The sequence below is a fragment of the Anser brachyrhynchus genome (assembly GCF_964034855.1).
Source record: "Anser brachyrhynchus genome assembly, chromosome: 1".
Lineage (NCBI taxonomy): Eukaryota > Metazoa > Chordata > Aves > Anseriformes > Anatidae > Anser > Anser brachyrhynchus.
In genome coordinates this window covers 210,022,876-210,030,277 of record NC_137694.1, presented here as the reverse complement: position 1 = coordinate 210,030,277, position 7,402 = coordinate 210,022,876, and the positions used below count along the sequence as shown (strand labels likewise).

General features: G+C 39.9%; 1 long non-coding RNA gene across 1 annotated transcript; it reads right to left on the bottom strand.

Moving 5' to 3' along the window:
- Positions 1-224: 224 nt before the first annotated feature.
- Positions 225-7,092, bottom strand: LOC308194449. Its single transcript, XR_013950531.1, has 3 exons — positions 6,354-7,092; positions 4,021-4,113; positions 225-3,210 (listed from the first exon to the last, which is right to left on the bottom strand). It is a non-coding gene; the product is annotated as an uncharacterized lncRNA (long non-coding RNA).
- Between the last annotated feature and the right edge of the window lie 310 nt (positions 7,093-7,402).

The following is a 7,402-nucleotide window of genomic DNA, read 5'->3' as shown; positions in this document are numbered from 1 at the left end:
ACCTAAGCCCACACTGACTCACACTTTCACCTCACATTGGCAAAGACCACGGAAAGCCAAGCCAGACACACTTCTTGCACAAAGTCCAACCACTTCCAGCTAGATTTTTTTCCTGCTTTTCCAGTCTTTCATGAATTCTTTCCATTCTTCAGATTCAGTTGCTTAGGACTCATCTCATTGCTTGCGGTTCTGATGTCACTGTAACTCCCTGGAGGTGCAAGTCGTTTGCATTGCTGGTGGTGTAAAGGTGTTTGGACCTTCAGGACTTGGTGTAGTGCTTAGTTTGATCCCTCCTCTGCCTTCCTACAAGAGCCACACCATCTCTTGGTGGTGGATGAGGAATCTCAGAAGTGTTTTGGGCCAACACTGGGTGCATGGCTTTCCAGAGAGGAAGGGGTGGAAGGCAGCCTTGGGTTTTGTTCTCTGGCTTGTAATATGCAATCACAGCACGGCTGCAGCCAAAACACAACCACAGAGCTCTGCTTGGGTTTCCTCTGTGGAGCAGAGGTCTCTCAGATACACTGGGAAAGGCCACCAGATGCTTTGGAGATGATGACCAACACATCTTTCACTGACCAACTGAACTTTCACTCAACGTGCTGTTAGGGAGAGGAGCAGAGATGGGGGCTGTGGTCTCCTTAGGAGCCCTGGGGAGTTCAGAGGTGCTCTGCAAAGTGCTTCTCAGGATGACTTCGAGGTTGGGGTTGGTGTCTCCAGGCACACACAGCCTGTCCATCAGCTCCAGCCCGCACTGGATCGGGCCCAGGATGCATCATCGCAGGTGCGATGTGCAGTGTGAGTCTTTGTGTATGGGACCGTGTTACCAAGTAAGCTTTCTTTTGAGAACAGAACTGGTTGTGCAGCGAAATCGTAGGCTTACAGGGAGGGGCAATATAAGCTGGTTATTTTTTTTTTTTAAACTGGACACCCCCCACCCTTTTCCTCTTGAGTTTAATTTTTACAATGGTCTGTCAGGTTTGTTGCCAAATATCAGTTCATCACTTTTTTTTTTTTTTTTTTTTGGTGAAACCTTTGCAGCTGGGGACTTTCCATGGGACAGTTTGTTTGGAAAGAGTGATGTAAATTGTAAATTACGTCTTAATATGTCTTAAAATATCTGAGCCTGGGAAAACATGTCATTTTACTAAAGATAATGCAGATGCTCAGAAGCTCAGCAGGTATCTGGTGAAAACTCACACCAGCAATGAAAGTCATGGTTATTTTTAAAACTGCTTGTTAAAAGGTATCGATGATCCTAAAAATGACATCATTAAATTTATGCATGAGATAATTTTTTTTTCTTTTTAACTTCCTACTGGTAATATGACCATATAAAAGAATAATTGAGTAGAAATAAATGACAAGTAAAACCTTTTAAATGAGATTTCAATAAGCAACTGGTAAATTTGCTACATTTCTTTCGATTTATTACTCAAATACAGAAGAAAACACAGTCTGTAATCAAAAACCAACTTAGTGAGCAAAACATTCTTTTGTTCAATCTGTTGCTTTTTAGGAGAGTGACAACGTTGAGAGATTTGGGGTTTGTTGTCCCAGATGATCCGATCCCACTGCTTTTCTGAATATTTCCCAACAAAAACAGACGAGATGTTAAAACAAATTCATAATGTAAATTCCTATAATTCAGTGAAAGTTCATCAGAAATCTTGGTTAAATGACTTCTAACCAAATTAATGTTCTCTAGTTTTAAAGGAAATGGCATAAGGGATGTGTATATTTTTGTACATATTTGTTTACTCTAGACTTATTATGCAATAAAAGTAAAAACATAGTTTGCGTCTTGAAGGAATTCATGGGATTTTTACACATAGAGGATATTTAAAATGATTTATTGTTATTATTTAGAACCTCCTCAAGGGAAATGGGCCATCATCTAACTGACACTTACCTAATTTGAACAAAAGTCTCTACTGTCTTTACCACAAATTCCCTACTGAAATGCAACTGCTTGTGAGATGTAATATTCACAAGTATTTCATAGTTCATTGCCCCAGACCTTTTAAATTCTGTAGATATGCAAGTGGAAGAAAACTTAAACCACAGAATTTTCTAGACCAACATTTTAAAACCACGTTGTCAAATTAGGCTTTTAAATCTATATTTAGACACTCGAGTTTGAAAGTATTTCAAAGGTGCTGAGCACCTCTGCTTTCCATTGACACAGAAAAATTCTTGACACTTCTCTGAATGAGATCACATTTCTCAGAAAGCCTAAGTATGGCTGTATGCACCCAGTTTTGACTCATTTGCCTGAAAATTTCATGGTAAAACTGAGTCTCCAACACAGAGACTGTAAATAATTACTGAAGTGAACTGCAATGCTATGGGGTCTTGTGAAACAAATGCATGGTAGTTGTGATCCGTTATAGAGGAATGAAGGTTTACCAAGGAATTTGACCAAAAAAAAATGTGCCGAAAACATCTCCAGGAAAGGTAACTGACAGTAATATTGGAGAATTATATTCATTTATTCTTTAGTGTGCCAGTAACATAGGGGGTTGGCATAAAGTCTTTACAAATCATAGCAGAAGACAGGGAACACTGGAGCACCACTCCCCAACCTGGTCTGAATTCAGCTGGGACTCAGCAAAGAACAGAGCTTGTACTAGGGTGAGGAAAAAAACCCTTTGGGGGTCTTTGGGGTGGAAACCTTATTTCAGTTGAAGGCACCGCTCCACCATTTCAAACTTTCTGGTGGTCTCACTCCAGAGGCACTGAAAATTCCCTCATTGCTTGCAGCTCTCCATGCAGTGCCTGCTGGTACCATCCCTAGAACAAGGAATTAAAACCCAGTCGCTGAGATAGGGACACCGGTACAACTCCAAGCAGTTCTTCTCTTTTCTTTTGCAAGTGCAAACAACTGCCCAAGATGAACACTACTGGGGTGATGATTTTTCCCACAGGCACCTGGCCACTGTTGAAATATCCTGAGACCACCAAGCACAGACCAATGGATCATCTAGACATGACAATATGCTTTCGTTACCACCAACTTTCTCCTAAAAGCCACAGCTCGTAGCACTGGTACTGCTGGGTGTGCTTTGAGTTCAGCACCTGGAGCTGATAACATTTGTCCCAAGTCTCAGATCCATGGGGACTTGTCAGATTTCCATTCCTCCTGCCAGGAGGAAGCACTAAGAGCGGTCCAGATGCTCCGCGGTTGTTTTGAACTCAGAAGTGCACCAGCAACTGTGAGAATAAACAGTAACACAAAAGGTAAATTCCAGGATATTTTAGGTCAGGTTTTCCAGTCGTGGTGTTTCAGCCTTCCATGCTTTGTGGAACACATTGTAGGATGTGAAATCACTTGCATCTCCTGTAAGCCTTGTACACACAGCATGAGGCTCATCCCCCAGAGATCCCCCATAGTTTTCATTGTGGCCAACAATCTTATTGCAACAGAAAGTTGCTACACATCCTGTAGTCCACAATGTATTGACATCCTGTTGCTAAAGAGATTTAAAAATGATGAATAACAACTTCTGAGTCAGTTAAAGTAATCAGACCTCAGACCAGAGTACCAGCTTTTTACTGTATTGTATTGTATTATATTATAGTATAGTATAATATAGTATAGTATAGTATAGTATAGTACTTATTTTATTTTTTTGCTAATTAAATGAATGTCATTTTTAAATGAGCTTCAGACTTTGCTGCAATAGCTAACTGGCTGTCAGGTCTTGGGCAAACCCTAGATGTGATACCTCACACAGAGCTTTAGATGTGTGCTGTGTCGCCGTCTATATATGACCCAGTCACCCATGACTCCCTTTGCAGTCAGCAGGGAGAAATAGACACTTTTAGGTTGCAATTCATGTAATTTGTTTTAGATGTCTGCTTCCACGGGAGGTGAATCGCATCCCAGGAGTGCTGGCATCTCCCCTTAGTTATAGGGAGAGCCCAGGGTGACTCAAAACCTAATCAGAGGGAAAATTTTGGTCAGACCGATCCCAGTCCTGTTGTCTGTGCCTCTTTTTCATATCTGTAAAATGGGTTTACCTGGGTCAATGTGGTCACTCGGTGGATGTCCAAGTTCCTCGAATGCAAGCCGTTACTTGTAAATGGCAGCTGTTGTTTTTCTCTGTGAAGGACCTGGGGAGTTCAGAAGTGATGAAATGCAATGTGGGATGTAATGCGTTACATACAGTTAGGCATTCGTCAATTTGTGGTAGTGCTTAAAAAGTCAGAAGAATGAAAAATGAAACTGTAGGAGCCCACATCTAAGAGATTCCAGTGGTATTTGAACTCTGGTTTCCATTGTAATCATTCCAAATAGGCTTCAAGAGAGATTTAGGAAGCCCCACTTCTTATTCTTAAACATGCAATAAACGTATTCTCAGGTTTCCCCAGAGAACCTGGCCAGGGGTGTTTTGCTGCCTTTGCACTTGTTGAGCATCAGAGATGGAAATGAAGACCAAAGATTGGGCATTGGTCTATTTGCAGTTCACTAATGATAATTTAATTCCTGCAGTGTTTTCCAGAAGTTCCTGGGATCTACTTAAACAACTTAAAGCCTTTCTTCCTATGGAATAAGACACGTTGAGGCTCGTTAACACTATTTATATTGGCCAAATTTCTCTGTCACGCTAACAGATGTAAATTCAGGTTATTACAGGTAAATCCACCCCCCATCTCAAATCAGGAACCTGTCCAGCTACAAAGCAATCACTACATCACAAGGTTTTGAAACATTCCCTCCTGATACTGACTTTGTTTAGGTAGGGGAGGAAATCTTGACCTTTTTCTGCTCCCAGCAAAAATACACCTAGTCATGACACTGGAAAGGTAAAGTGAGTACAGGCTAACTCAGTGCAGAGCAGAATGTGGATGTGAAGTGCTGACTTCAGACTAAAACTATGACAAATCATTAAAAAAGGTTTAACAGATATTTCTTATAGAGTGCCCCCCCCAAAAAAGAAAAGAAAAGAAAAGAAAAGAAAAGAAAAGAAAAGAAAAGAAAAGAAAAGAAAAGAAAAGAAAAGAAAAGAAAAGAAAAGAAAAGAAAAGAAAAGAAAAGAAAAGAAAAGAAAAGAAAAGAAAAGAAAAGAAAAGAAAAGAAAAGAAAAGAAAAGAAAAGAAAAGAAAAGAAAAGAAAAGAAAAGAAAAGAAAAGAAGAAAAGAAAAGAAGAAAAGAAAAGAAAAGAAAAGAAAAGAAAAGAAAAGAAAAGAAAAGAAAAGAAAAGAAAAGAAAAGAAAAGAAAAGAAAAGAAAAGAAAAGAAAAGAAAAGAAAAGAAAAGAAAAGAAAAGAAAAGAAAAGAAAAGAAAAGAAAAGAAAAGAAAAGAAAAGAAAAGAAAAAGACATTGAGAGATTGCTGCTTTCAGTCACTCCCCAGGAATTTCCCTTCATGCGGCATTAAATTCATGACTAAGACTTCTTTTCCGACCAGTCTGTGCTGTAATGGAGTAAATGAAAACAATCTTGACTGCGTGGAGCAATAATTGTTTGCACCACTATTATTTATTTTTTTCCCCAGAACATTACGATTATCAGATTATGACTGGAAAAAAATCATGTAAGTAAAAAAAAAATAGCACAACTATACATACACCCCAAATATCGCCAGGCTCAGAATTGCTAACTGCTCCTGCTGAGTTGTTGGAATGGGCATGAAAAACACTCCCACACCTACAGTGTGATTGGACTGCTAATGGCAACACCATTGCTGTTGCTCGAGGAATTTTGTTTTCTTCCAGAGCTTGCTTTTAAAGCTTAGGACCTCAGGAGCCTGAGGTCCTCTCCTCCAGCCCTACACAACAGCAAGAATGGGTCTCCATGCTCTGTTTGCTATAGTTTATCTACTCTTACCTCCATTTCAGAAAGTACCTTTGAACACTTTTCTGCAGCAGAATAGCTCACGTTATTGATGATCTAGAACTGATCTTCCAAGAGAAATCTTTATCTTTAGGTTCCAGTAGTGTTTGAAGACTGCATCTAAGGTTTTCATCTGAAGGCTTTGCTGTATGAGACAGTCTACAAACATGGACTGAACAGGCATAAGTAGTAAAAGTAGTTAAAAATATCATTTTTTTTAGAGGTCAAACATAGCAAATAGATCTATTGTAGATGGGACCTGAACTTTTAGCCCCAAAAGGAAGAAGATATAAAATATAAGATATAAGCATAATTTGAGAGGAGATCTAAAGTAAGAAAGCCAGCTTGTGTTTGAGCATACCCTGAAAAATAGAAATGCATGAAGGAATATAAAGTTGGGTAAGATGGATAAAATGATTTTAAATGATTTAATGAATGACAAGAAATCTTTGCTTTGTATTTGTCAGGGTGAGAGTAAATTGCAATAACGGAAGCACAAAGATAATGAGAGCATCATACCTGTGTGGGTAGTTAGGAGGGGCCATATCGTGAATGTGTGTAACACAGAATCTGCAAAATGACGTACAGCCTGGATGGAAAAACTCAGAAAGTCTGAAGCCGAAGACAGCACTATGGGAAAACTCTGATGTCGTCCAGCCTTTCAGGTCACCCTGACCTCAGCTTTTTTACAGCCTTAAAAATGTCCATTTCCTTTAATGGAATAAAAGCCTTTTATGGCTTTTGGCCGTAGTCCTGAGCTGGTGGGGAGAGGGATCATAGCACTTGTTTGTCTGCAGAACCGCAGAGCAGGGTAGCTGGGTGGCTTGTGCTCATCACAGTGCATTGGGTACCATGCTGTACTCTGCTAGGTATGCTCAGGACATCTCTTTGTGTGCTTGTTCATTGGCCTGCTCATCTGTAAAGGGTGGCTGATTAGGAGTCTTTATTTTTTATTTTTATTTTTTGCAGGTTTTTGAGATTTGCTGATGCAAAATGCAGGTTCCACATTGGTGTGTGTTGTCCTCCTCCTGCTCCTGTCATGCTGCTGTCTCAGGAGGCTACAGCCTAGAGAGCACCCTACAGGCATCCCCCTTCTTCCTTGCAGGCTCTAGCAAGTGGTATCAGACCACAAAATATAAGCAGCCTTTTACACAGGTCTAAGCTCTTTTATCTAAACTAAATGGCATCCTAATATGTGGAAATTAACAACATGTGTGTTCCATGATAATGCTCACTCAGCCATTCCCAGTATGTTTTTCTAATCTGGGTTCACTAAAGGGACAAATATATCTTGTTTTATTCTCACAGCCTATGTTCTGAACAATGTACCTATCTGATGACTTAGATCAGCAGTGGCACAGGCTGTAATTGAGAAGAGAAAGTTCAGAGGAAAGCCTGAGCTGTGGCGTGCTCCACAAAATCTGTGAGAAGACATCTCGTTTGCCATATTCCAGTGTATATACTGAATATTGCTTAAATGAGGAGGTCTGCAACCAGTTGCTACAATAAATACCAATTCAGAGCCAGGGCTACAATATAGGATGAATTTCCTTCATTAATAGGCTTCC